Source organism: Lactuca saligna, chromosome 9 (genome assembly GCF_052625555.1).
Source record: "Lactuca saligna cultivar CGN05327 chromosome 9, ASM5262555v1, whole genome shotgun sequence".
Taxonomy (NCBI): domain Eukaryota; kingdom Viridiplantae; phylum Streptophyta; class Magnoliopsida; order Asterales; family Asteraceae; genus Lactuca; species Lactuca saligna.
In genome coordinates this window covers 112,614,816-112,628,768 of record NC_136425.1, presented here as the reverse complement: position 1 = coordinate 112,628,768, position 13,953 = coordinate 112,614,816, and the positions used below count along the sequence as shown (strand labels likewise).

The 13,953-nt window shown below is 38.9% G+C and overlaps 1 long non-coding RNA gene across 1 annotated transcript; it reads right to left on the bottom strand.

The window, feature by feature from the left end:
* Positions 1 to 12,287: 12,287 nt before the first annotated feature.
* On the bottom strand, positions 12,288 to 12,754 carry LOC145014454 (uncharacterized). Its single transcript, XR_013665538.1, has 3 exons — positions 12,650 to 12,754; positions 12,459 to 12,561; positions 12,288 to 12,372 (listed from the first exon to the last, which is right to left on the bottom strand). It is a non-coding gene; the product is annotated as an uncharacterized LOC145014454 (long non-coding RNA).
* Positions 12,755 to 13,953: the final 1,199 nt, after the last annotated feature.

The window sequence follows — 13,953 nt, the reverse complement described above, 5'->3', positions numbered from 1 at the left end:
GATTTACTGATAACCCAAAGGGTAATGACGAAACTCGCAAGCTAGTACTAAACTATTCACAGGGTTCTCATACGATATCAAACATACAAAAGATTGCGAAACATAATACATACAATGAAACTATCTGGCAATACATTCAAACGAAATGGAGATAAACTGAATCAGACATAGTTTATCTAATAACTTTATATATATATATATATATATATATATATATATATATATATATATATATATATATATCAGTACATGATTAAACAAGAACTAAAGAACCCCAAATTATTCCCATAATAATTTGATTAGTTTGGTTATTTCCTTAATTGAAATTCATTTAGTTGTGGTTGATAAATCATCCCTTATGCTCAGTATAATACATAAGAGGTAAAGATCTTTATAATTTGCCAGATATTTATTGAAATTCATCAATGTTATGTTTTGAAAACATTTGTAATTTGCTTGTATCCCCCCCCCCTTCCCCTTGAAAACATTGAAAAACCATTTAAAAGGGGTAGGGGTATGAACTCACCAATCGTAGAATGTGTCGGTTTGGATGCTAAACATCGTTTTTGGGTTTGCAAACGCACGAGGTTCCTATGAATTATGAAAATATACACATTTGTATCTAATTAGGACTAGATTATTTATTTGTTAGGGATAAACACTTCTAGTAGCGGAAACACCTCATTACAAGTGTTTGGAAGGACCCGGGTGGCGTTTGAAGTCACATAAGGCTTAGATATGGAGTTTACTCTTCAAGAGTAAAATAATAGAGGAGTTTTCGGCCCCTTAACACCTCATCCATATGAGTTCACGGTCGTGAACTCATAGATGGTGTTTTTGGGTGCAAAATGGCTTCACAACATTTGGAATTAATGCTAGGCTTTGGTTTTAGGTTTTGGAAGGAATTAAAACTCACTTAGGGACCATTTATTGGAGTTTACGGTAGTAAACTTGGAGTTTACGGCCGTAAACTCCCCCACACATAGAATCCTTAATGTTTTGGTCCTTAAACAATCACATGTGATTCCAATGATTTTTCCCAAGCCTTGTATGGATTTTTAGGGGACTTTTGGCATAGATTTAGGAGTTTACGGACCATGAACCCCCTCATGGCCGTGAACTCCTTAGATGGAGGATTTAATATGTTTTAAGGTCCAAATCTTGTTTGTAGTCACTTCTAGAATCTATCCCACGGTTTATAGCGTGTGTAAATGGCATTTTAACACATTAGAAGGAGTTTACTCCCCAAGATAATGAGTTTACGGACCAAGCATGTTCTTGGGCAGTAAACTCAAGTTTACTCCTCTAAATTAATGTTCAAGGTGATCCAATATTTTAAAATTCATATCTAAGCTTTAATGGAGTTTTGGAAGGGTTTAAGGGGATAAAAACCCCATTTATATGAGTTTACGGCCCAAGCATACTCTTGGGTAGTAAACTCATGTTTACTCTTCAAAATCCATGTTTAAGGCATTCTAAGTCCAGTCCATTAAGCCATTAAGCCATATGTAGGCTCCAAAGGTCGATTAGAAGGGTTTTTGGGCTCCAAAACCCATTTTATGTGAGTTCATGGCCTAGGACTGTTCTAGGGCTGTAAACTCATGAATATGGTCCTATTCCATGATTTGAACTCGAATTTGAAGGCCTAAGATGTTATACTAGGAGTTAGGGTAGTTACCTTGGTGATTTGGAGCTTAAATTTGATGATTTTGGACCCTTAAACTTGGTTTGAGGAGAGAGGTTAGAGAGAGAGTAGAGAGATGAATCAAAAACTTCAAATTAAAGCTTGAACACATTTAAATAGGTCTCAAAACCTGGACACGGTGGAATTCTACCCGATACCGGCATTAAACGGGGCTTTTGGTCGCACCCGATTAAGTTTCCGTAACCTGGCAGGGACATTTTCTATAATTTCTGAAATAAACATTTTGGGCTAATTTCATGAGTTCCTAAAGGGTTTGGACACTCATTAGATTATAATAAACATATAAGTTTAAATAATTTAACCCAAAACGAAATCGGGACGAATTGATAAACGGTGCATTTTTACGGGTAGAACGGGTTTTCGGCGTTGGACAACTTCGGGTTGTTACAGTTCTGCTGACAGGGTCCTACCCATCATGATTCGTAGGATTTCTCTGAACACAATACTGGGTCAATCAACTATCAATCGAGTCTTGGAGATTGACGCCAACTCTGGCGTTAACACAGTCTGCATTTGCCAACTAGATTCTGCTCACGAAAGGACTCTGGTCCGCAATGTAGCTCTACAGAGGGAACTTGCTGAAACTCAAGCTGAAGTTATCAAGCATAGTAAGAAAGGGCTGACAGGCATATGAGGGACATGGAACGTCTACTATCAGGATCAAGGACTCATGCTAGCAGTTCTCGTCACCGATAGAATCTCGTCGACTCATCTTTTAAATATAACCTAGTTTATCTAAAAACTTCGGTCTAATTTCCTATCTTTGTAAATCTTAGACCTGTTAGGGCTTGATCTAGTCATAGTTCTGTCAAAATTTTCCTATCTTGGTTGATGTAAGGCCTACTTATAGGCCATTTTCCTGAACATGTTACATCTGTAATCCTAGTATTATTGATAGATATCTAATCATATGGAAATTATTATCCAAATGTTGTCATCTTCATTTAGTCATACTATTCATTTTGTTGTTGGACTATGGGGAGTTAGTCCATGATACACATTCATTATTCATTTATTCTTATCCATGTCATCATCTTTTAAACGTATAGTTAAAGATGCCGCCACGCAGGAGTCCCAGGCGTAACCCTAACAACGAAACACCGATACCACCACCTCCACCACCACCTCAACCTCCTCAACCACCTTTTCCTTTCGATGCCACTATGTTCCAGGCAACCTTCACATCAGCAGTAGCAGTTGTTGTGTCAGCCATCAATACTCCTGTCCTTAGTGGATCGGGAACAAGTGCACTTCCCTCAAACCACGACGAAAGCCATGGACACCCTCGGGAATGCACCTACAAGGAATTCACGAATGCCAACCCCCACAACTTCAATGGAACTAGGGGTGTTATGGTGTTGAGACAATGGATTGAAAAGATGGAATCCATCTTCGAAATCTGTGCTTTCCAGGAGGGCAACAAGGTCAAGTTTGCAACTTGTACCTTCTCTGACAGAGCACTAACATGGTGGAACGGCCATGTTAAATATCTGACTCTGGTGGTGGCATATTCCATAAGCTGGGAACACTTGAAGGACATGCTGATGAGAGAGTATTGTCCTCGGGGAGAAATACAAAAACTCGAGCAGGAACTCTGGAGCCTACAAATGGTTAGATCCGACATAGGAACCTACACGAATAGGTTCTGTGATTTGGCAATCCTATGCACTGATATGGTTGCTCTAGAAAGCAAGAAGATAGAGAGATATATATGGGGATTGTCTCCCCAGATCCAGTCAAGTGTGTTAGCTTCCAAGCCTGTCACTTTTGATAGTGCCAAGGAGCTGGCACAATCTCTCATAGATCACAGGAAACCTCAAAACACAACAATCCCTACATCCGTACCACCAAAGTCCAACCCCGACAACAACAAGAAGGGGTGGAACAAGAGGAAAAGTGGGGCTTCACAAGAATCCTCCAAGAGACAACAACTCGTGGCAATCAATTCCACCACGGTAACTCCCGTTGTCCCAGCGAACCCCTTACCAGAAAAACTTATGCTGGAACTCTCTCGAAGTGCACCAAGTGCAGCTTCCACCACCACGAACCTTGCAAGGAGATGCAGTGCTCTAACTACAACAGGAAGGGGCATACAGTCCGTTTCTGCAAGACTCCAACAGCTCAGGCCGCCTGGGTTCCTAACGCCGGTATGGGCCAAGCTTGCTATGGTTGTGGCGAAGTGGGCCACTACAAGAGGAACTACCCTAAAGCGGGGATGGCTGGAGGAGTAGGAAGAGTTATGGCCCTGGGCCATGAGGAAGCAGTAGCTGATCCTATGATAGTTACTGGTGCGTTTCTCCTTGATAACTCATATGCTTGCATACTTTTCGACAGTGGAGCAGAGAAAAGTTTCGTAAGTCACAAATTTGCACACCTGCTTAAACAAAAACCATGAGCATTAGATAACACATTCACGGTGGAAATGGCTAACGGGATAATAGACAGTACTAACTGCATTTACATAGGTTGTACCTTAACTTTATATGGCCATACTTTCAAGATAGACATCATGCCGGTCCCAATTAAATGTTTCGACGTTATCATCGGCATGGATTGGTTGATTCTTCTTCGTGCCGACATCATGTGCTTTGAAAAAGCAGTTCGTCTTAACCTTCCTAACAACGAAACATTAGTTATCTACGACGACAAACCTAGTACGAGTCTTCGCATCATTTCATGCATTCAAGCCCAGAAGTGCTTGCGAAAGGAATATCATGCATTCCTCGCACACGTAGTCGATACGAGTCAAGAGTTGAAAGACATTTAGAAAATCCCCGAAGTACGCGACTTTCCCTACATTTTCCCAGAAGAACTTCCCGGTTTCCCACCACAATGCCAAGTCGAATTCAGAATCGACTTAGTGCCAGGAGCTACTCCAGTAGCCAAATCTCCTTATCATCTGGCACCAGCCTAGATGCAGGAACTTTCCAGTCAACTTAACAAACTTCTCAAGAAGGGATTCATTAGGCCAAGCTTTTCACCATGGGGGACACAGGTCTTGTTCTTCAAGAAGAAAGATGGATCGTTTCGTATGTGCATCGACTATAGAGAACTCAACAAGCTTGCAATTAAAAATCGTTATCCTTTGCTCCGCATTGATGATTTATTTGATCAACTTCAAGGAGCCAAATACTTCTTGAAGATAGATCTACGATCCGGATATCACCAGCTATGAGTGTTAGAGGAGGATGTTCCCAAGACAGCCTTCCGAACTCGTTATGGACACTACGAGTTTGTAGTGATGCCGTTCGGATTAACTAACGCACCTGCAGTATTCATGGATCTGATGAATATGGTGTGTCTTCCTTACTTGTTCAGTTCATCATCATCTTCATTGATGACATACTCATCTACTCTCGAAGTAAGGAGGAACATAGTTAACATCTCTGTAGAGTCTTAGAAACATTGCGAGCAGAGAAGCTCTATGTGAAGTTTTCCAAGTACGAATTTTGGATCCAACGAGTCGAATTTTTGGGCCATGTTGTTAGCGAAGAAGGAACACATGTGGACCCTTCCAAAATCAAGGCCTTTGAGAACTGGTCAGCACCGTAGACACCTACAAAAATTCATCAATTTCTAGGTCTCGTTGGCTACTATCGCAGGTTCATTCAGAACTTCTCCAGCATAGCAAAACCTCTTACCACCCTGACCCAGAAAGGCGTGGCCTTTGACTAGGAGGAAAAACAAGAAAGAGTGTTGCAAACGCTCAAACGAGCCTTGTGCACCGCACCAATACTATCCCTTCCCGAAGGAATAGAAGACTTCGTAGTTTATTGCGATGCATCAAATCAAGGACTCGGATGTGTTCTGATGCAGCGAGGTAAAGTCATCACCTATGCCACGAGGCAGCTGAAGACACATGAGGTTAACTACACCACCCATGATCTTGAGCTAGGAGCAGTTGTGTTTGCTCTGAAGATCTGGAGACACTACCTGTATGGTACAAAGTGCATGATCTTTAAAGACCACAAGAGTCTATAGCACATTTTCGACTAGAAAGAGCTCGACATGAGACAACGACGGTGGGTCGAGCTACTCAGTGATTACGAGTGTGAAATTCGTTATCATCTGGGTAAAGCCAATGTAGTAGCCAATGCCCTAAGTCGGAAAGAATATGCTGGTCGTAGAGTCAAATATTTGACTCTAACTATCCATTCAAACTTGTCCACGCAAGTTAAGGAGGCTCAGCTCGACGCTTTGAAACCTGAAAACGTGGCAAGTGAATCCCTTAGAGGGATGGATAAGAACTTGGAAGTCAAGGGTGGCGGAGCCTTATATTTCATGGATTGGATCTAGACACCGAAACACGATGGCTTCAGAGACTTAGTCATGACCGAAGCCCACAACACTCATTATTCCATCCACCCAGGTTCAGATAAGATGTATCTGGATCTTAAAAAGTTATACTGGTGGCCTAACATGAAAGCAAATACTGCTACCTTCGTGAGTAAATGCCTTACTTGCGCAAAGGTCAAGGTCGAATACCAGAAACCCTCCAGCCTTCTACAACAACCGGAGATACCAGAATGGAAGTGGGAGCGGATCACTATGGACTTCAATTCCTAAGTTGCCGAAGACAATCGGTGGACTTAATTCCATACGGATCATCATCGATAGACTGACCAAGTCTGCACACTTCTTGTCAATCAAAGAAACAGACAAGATGGAGAAACTTACAAGAACTTACATTAGGGAGATTGTAAGACTGCACGGTGTTCCCTTATCTATTATCTCAGACAGAGATAGTAGATTCACTTCGAGGTTTTGGAAGTCGTTACAAAGTTCCCTAGGAACTAGCCTGGACATGAGTACAACTTACCATCCACAGATCGACGGACAAAGTAACACAACTATCCAAACATTAGAAGATATGTTACGAGCCTATGTGATTGACTTCGGGAAACCTTGGGATACCTATTTACCCCTTGTCGAATTTTCCTACAACAACAGCTATCACACGAGCATAAAGGCAGCCCCATTCGAGGCCCTCTATGGCCGAAAGTGTAGATTCCCTTTGTGCTGGGCTGAGGTGGGTGATACCTAGTTAGCTAAGGGACGAGTTCTTGAAAGCACTCTCACGGGTCTGGAGATCATTCGGGAAATGACAGAGAAGATCTTTCAAATTCGTGAACGATTGAAAGCCTCTAGAGACCGACAGAAAAGCTACGCTGACAAGCGAAGGAAACCGTTGGAATTCCAGGTGGGCGACCGAGTCCTACTGAACGTCTCACCCTAGAAGGGCTTGATACGCTTCGGAAAGCGTGGGAAGCTCAATCCAAGATACATAGGGCCTTTCGAGATTCTCGCAAGAATCGGCCCTGTAGCCTACAAACTCAATCTACCGCGCGAACTCAGGAACGTACATCCTACCTTCCACGTCTCGAACTTGAAAAAGTGTCTTTCTGACGAGACTCTTGTTATTCCACTCGATGAAATCGAGATCAACGAGAGCCTCAACTTCGTGGAGGAACCAGTAGAGATCATGGACCGAGAGGTCAAGTAGACAAAGCAGAGTCGTATCCCCATAGTGAAGGTTCGCTGGAACGCCAAGCGGGGACCTAAATTCACTTGGGAACGAGAGGATCAGATGAAACTAAAAGACCCTCATCTTTTCGATTAATTATTTCATAACTTCTTATTTGCTTAAAATCTAATTTCGGGACGAATTTCCTTCTAACGGGGGGATGATGTGACAACCCAAAATTTCCATTATGTACGAACTTTATCAGGTCAATAGAAGTTATAACAGTCATAGTAAATTTTCAGACTTTTCTGTATAAGTTTGAGTATTTCGGGATTTACACTTAAGGAGATATCAGGAGAGTGGATGCACTAGGGTTTTGTGCAACACTGTTACTCCAAAACTCTATTACATTATAGTTCATTTCGGGAATAAAATATTTTCTGCCAAAAATCTCAAGACTATATATAGAATTTTGAGCCATATTCATTCATTATTGACAATTCCAACTAGAGAAAAGCCATTTTCTCTCTCACGGATCTTCGGGTGTTCATCCCAAATCGTGAGTACCTCTCTCTAGTTGTATTATATGGCTTATAACATGTTTAATAACATCGATTACATAGCAAAACTGCAAGATTCGGGAGTTTACCGCCCAAGAACATCTTGGGGAGTAAACTCTTATATAAGGCTTATATGATGCCTAGTCCCTTCCATATGTTAAATAACAACCTTAGGCTTGTATGTAAGTGTATTTAAGACAAGAAAATATCAAAGAAACACCCAAGTTTAGGTGTTCACGGCCCAAGAAGTTCTTGGACCGTGAACTCCAAAAACAAGGACCAAAGAGTGTTTTTAACACTCCTAAAGCTTTGGACAATTACCTAGACTTACTCCTAGTTATTTGAGGGACCTTAAAACATCATAAACCCCTCCCAAAGAGAGATTACAGCCATAATCTCTAACAGAAAAGGCTCTTGGGCCGTAAACATGAAAGAAGGGCACCAATGTGTGCCTAAGGACTTCATTAGCCTTAGATAAATGTATAGAACTTATCCTACATGAGTTTGGGACTTGAAAGCTCAAAAATATCCATTTCCATATGAGTTTACGGCAGTAAACTCAAAAGGAAATGGCATTTGGGTCAAAAACTCCTAAAAGGAGTGTTTTGATGCCCTAAACCCTTCCAAGGATTAAACCACCAAGTCAAATTGCTCCTAGAAATCATTTAGGACTTCAAAACACAAAATGACACTAAGTCTAGGAGTTCACGACCATAAACACAAGGGTTTACGACTGTAAACTCCTTGTGTGATGTTTAATGAAGAGTAAACTCATATATATGGTCCTTTGGAACCCTAAACCCCTTTAGCCTTGTCCCACAACAACTTAGATGCAATCCTTAAGGCTTATAACACTTATATAAATTTTTTATTATGTTCTAGGATGTCTTAACATTTACAATTAGTATTTTAAGACTAATTGGGTGCATATATGTGTGATTATATGTTCATTAGGATCATAGTGTGTGTACAAGTCCTCACTTGACACCTAACAATCCGATATCGTTCAGTACATCCAAACCACCATCTACAGGTGAGTTTATACCCCTTATTCAATGTTTTAAATGATTTTAAATGCTTTAATGGGGGGGGGGGGGGGGGGAATACAGGTAGAAAACAACATGTTATTAAATCAATCATATGTATTTATAACCACTACTAGAAAAAAAGCCTTTTACGACGCTCATTGCGCGTCGTAAAACGCTCAGACGATGCGCAAATGCGTGTCAAGGAAGGCCCTGTCATAAAGAGAGACGACGCGCTTTTGCGCGTCGTCTATAGACGACACGCATTTATGACGCGTATTTACGACGCTCGGTTACGACACGCAATGCGTATCAAGGAAGGCCCTGTCATAAAGGAAGACGATACGCATTCGCGTGTCGTAACCTTACGACGCGCGTGTTAATGACACACAATGCGTATCAAGAAAGCCTCTGTCAAGAAAGGCCATGTCATAAATGAAGATGACACACATGTTTGCGTATCATAATTTTAAATGTTAAAAAAAAATTATTTTTTATAGATTTACTAATTTTCAAATTAAATTTGCATTTAATGCCTCACAATATAAAATAAAATATCATATACAAAAAATATAATCCATTTCATAAAATTTAATGTCTTACAATTCTATTTCTTACAATATATAAATTTACATGTAAAAACATCTCTACAGTCTACATGTTTCATGCTTGATTTCCATCTTTTATCGTTTTTAAAAACAAAAGTTCTAACAAGAAACCTTCTTTTAGTAATGCAAGTGATGCTCTTGATAAGCTGATATTCTTAAGTGTAACGGATCCCTCATTACTTGGAGATGCTGGTGAGCTTGAAATCCAAATTAAACCTGATCCAGAAAAAGGGACAAACAACTATCAGTAAGCAATCAAGTTCCAAATTAAAACATTAAGTCATGTAATACCAGTTGATGTATTCAGAAGATTTGATGGCCGACTAGTTGAGAGCATTGTGCCTGTATCAGGGGCAATTGTGGAACATAACGTAAGAATCTTTGGTTGGTTAAACCCATCAAACCATGAACCCTAAAATCCATTCCAGTAAGCTTTCCATTTAGCTCTGGCAAGACCTTTCCCACAACCTAATTTTTTTTTTTATAAAATATAAAAAGATTTATAAAAAAGAATATAAAAATTTACAATTTCATTTTATATAAGAATAATATATACCTTGGCAGCAAATGACAAGAAACAAGATTTATAAAAAAAGATTTATAAATCTTTTTTTATAAAAAGATTTATAAAAAAGACATAAAGGCCCTCCTAATCCTTATCATCAAATGCAATACAAATGACAAGAAACAAGAATAAATCTACCTCGCATATTGTTACAACATCTATTTTCAAAGATTTCACAGAAGCATCAACTTCCAAAGCATGTTGTAAGTCCAAGTTTCTATCTTTTTCTACCAACACTTGGACCTAAAAAAACACCCATCAACAACTATAAATTATAATCAATCAAAAGACAACAGATAAGAGTTGACTAATTTAAATTGTCAGTTGACTAACAAGACCATATGAGATTCTTGGTAGGCCAAAAGGGTCATTAGTTGAACTTGGTTGACATCCTGCTCCAAACAACCCAACTAGGCTATCTAACCTACCAAATTCATGAATAAAAAAAAAACAATTCAAAATCATCAATTAAGAAAATAATAAAAATAAAAATAAAAAAAAACATTTTACCTATCTAAATCAACGGACCAGCCCTGATTGTATATAATATCCATGATGCCAACTCATGAATAAAAAAATAACAGCTTTTTAGTTCTAGGGGTAAAATAGGAAATTAAGTTTCTTCCTAGTTTTTGTGTTAGAGTCAAACTCATTATGTGTCTAGTATAAATATAGGTCTGTGTTGCATCTTTATTTGTATTCAGAATCTTCTTTGTTTTGCTTATTAAGGAAGAGACTTTGGCACCAAGTAATTATCCTCTGTTCCGGTTTTTTCTTTCCTTTCTTGTTCTTGTTTTGCTTGAGTTTAAAGTAGATCCTTGGTGCAAGTGCAGGCAAGTATGATTGTATGTAGAAAAACACTAATATAAACTTGCTGACCTGATACATCTTGCTTTGATGCAGCATCTACATCATCGGTTAATATTGAAGGCTTGTGCATTAATGAAGATAGAAGTTTCTTTGAAGGCATTTCAGGGTTTTCATAGGAAGAGAATGATGCAGAGTAAGATTGAGAAATAACTGAATGGTCAAGTGATTAGGTTCACGTTTGCACACAGTCCATTCACAAATTTCGCAACCTGAAAGAATTACATTACATCCATCCATCAGATGTCTAAATATAACATAAATAAACAAACATCACTTGCAGTTGTAGCTTTTATACCTCAGATGTTGGAATATTTGGAAAAGAGGCACCAAGAAGCTTAATAGTGTACTCTCTCTGTCTCTCACAAACATCCCGTTGTTTGGATACGGATATGAAACAGTTGATGTGTCCCACAAAGGCTCAGTTAATGACCTAGATTCCACCTACAATTATTTGCCACATCAACATATATTATACTCCTATATACTTGCATATGATTCAAATAAAAAGTAGACTAGAGATGATATACATACCAGGCAGAATAAGTGCTGCAACACCAACATATGCAGGTTAAATCCCAGTTTATGGAAACTGTCGGTCATCACATCAAATATTTCTTGCACAATCAGCACAAAATAAGCCCGATAAAATTGATTACAAAACTCCGAGTTCCTTGCAATCAAAATCAAATAAAAAATATGAAATAAAACAGATTAAAATGGCGAGGTTTTAATAATGAATTGTAGTAGTAGTAGTGGTACCTGAAAGTTTTTAAGCATCTCCAACTTGTGATAAAATAGTCGCTTACTATTACAATAGAAACCTGCAATTAGATAACAACAAGTGTTATAATTGAGTAAACTCATTTACAAATTACTCATTTATGTATAACTTGTTGGAAATCAGGCCCTCTTTTGTCAACTGCAAAACAAAGATTCAACCTTCTTTTGTTACGTGAGGAATATGATGAAGAAGAAGAAGTAATTGTGACTCAAACGGCTGCACATATTATTCAGAAAATAAAAGGCTTTTATAGCCTACATACCCTAATGAACCCTAAACAAACTAAAATCAACTAAAGGAGAACAAGCCCACGTTTTTCCCCTTTTCCAGCTCCTAATACTTGGTCCACATGACCCATTCAATTGAAGACCCAAAGTATTTACTTTACTAAATAACAAAGACTAACATACTAATTAAATAAACCTGTCAAGATTAAATAAATCCCAACATAACTAAGCTTCTGTAGACAAATGACTATTAGAAGTAGAATAGAAAACAATGTGTTTCTTAATAAGGATGTCCCGTTCCTTCTCATATAACCCAGAGATACTTAATATTTAAAAAAAAAATAGAAAATGTGCATAATAGTTTGATACAAGTATGGCTAACATCTTCATTCTATCTGTGAAAATATATCTGTATAATGGGTGATTCAAGCACTCAAAACAAAATTAAAAATTAAAAATGTGAAGTAGAAAAAATGAAACGAACCTGCTGGCCAGTGATGTAAACATTAGTTTCCTTAAACTAGGAGTGGGACCCACCAAGGTCTTCATTAGAGGTGGAATTGGCAGCTGAACCAGGGTTATAACCAGCAGGGGCTGCTGAAGAATATGGTCCATAGCTTCCTTTGTTTATTTAAGCAAGCTTTGAAGCATACCTGAAACGTGGTTGTTAAAGAAAAATGGCTCAAGTAGCGATACCGCCTCCTCATGGCTTCTGACTGTGTGACACTCTCCAATTGCAAAATCTTACCACTAATCCTGCAATTTTGTGAATTTAAGTTTCAAAAGGGAGAAAAAGAAACAAATGAAGAATTTGATTCATGAATATCTATGAAAACTCCAATACCTTCAACTTTTAGGCCCCCCTTTCATAAGTTCAACAACAATACCTTCAACTTTTAGGACAACCTCCGACTTAATATTTTCAATGGAACCAACAACCAAGTTTAACCACAACTATATTTTTTCCAATTCAAAGCTTGGTCTAGTGAAAACTGGTCTTGTCCAGCACAAATGGTGGAAAGCAACACGAAAATTCCTCTGCAATGATGATAGGCTAGGGTTTTAGAAAGAAAGAAGAAAGGAAATGTTTAGAGAGAGAGAGAGAGAGAGAGAGAGAGAGCGAAATTAAAAATAAGGTATGGATGATTGTGATCTTCATAGATGACGTACACTTCTCTAAACCATATCAGGGTGAACCCATACCATCTAGAACTGCAAAACAAAGAAAACGATCATCTTTTTCTTCAAGCCCATAATAAGGTTACTGTATTTTGAAAAGACCTTAAGAATAGTACCACAGCTCCGATGCATCCTCCCCTCGGCCTTAAAATCTCTTCTCTATCTTTCACCTCATGTTTTCTTTTCTTTCCCATTTTCTGTTCAGTCTTGCCGCGCACACACACACCATCTGGGAAGTAGGACGACGTGAACGATGGTGGAAGTGATAGCCGGCGGTGGCTGGTTTAGGGCTTTTTGAAAATATGAGATATTTTCTTCAGAGAGAGAAAATGGAATCGATGAGAATGTAACCTTCGGTTACTGTATACCAAAAAAACCGATGTAAGCTTGAATGAAAGTAGAATCGATAAGAATGTAGAGAGCCCCAAATTGAAACCTTGTACAGTAGAATCGATTTGAGAGTGAATGTTGGATTTATTGCTTCCATTTCCCGGTTCGCCTACCCTTTAGTTACCTTAGTCGATGGATTCAAGCTTTCACGAAAAACCCTAGGTAGCAACTGATAGAGACAAAAAGGATGGGGCGAAGGTAGGATTAGAACCGATTTCAAAGAGTAACAGTATATTTCACTGAAAACCCTTTCCCGGTTTGCTTGACCATTGGTTACCTCAGTCGATCGATTCAAGCTTTCAATAAAAACCCTAGGTAGCGACCGAGAGAGACAAGAGGGAAAGGAAGGGCACGCAAACAGTTAGGGAAATCAAGAGTGCAATACTCGTCCTTGTTAGGTTGAAGATGAAAGATAGATAGAAGATAGAAAAAAAAAGGCGGGTTTTCAAAATTTTGGGATTTCATTTCCCCCCTTGTCTACTAAAAGCGCGTTACATTAAAATTATAAAGCGACAGGTACAGACGACGCGTGTTTAAGATAAAGCGCCCTCCGTGTTTTTAATTTTTTTTCTTGAGACA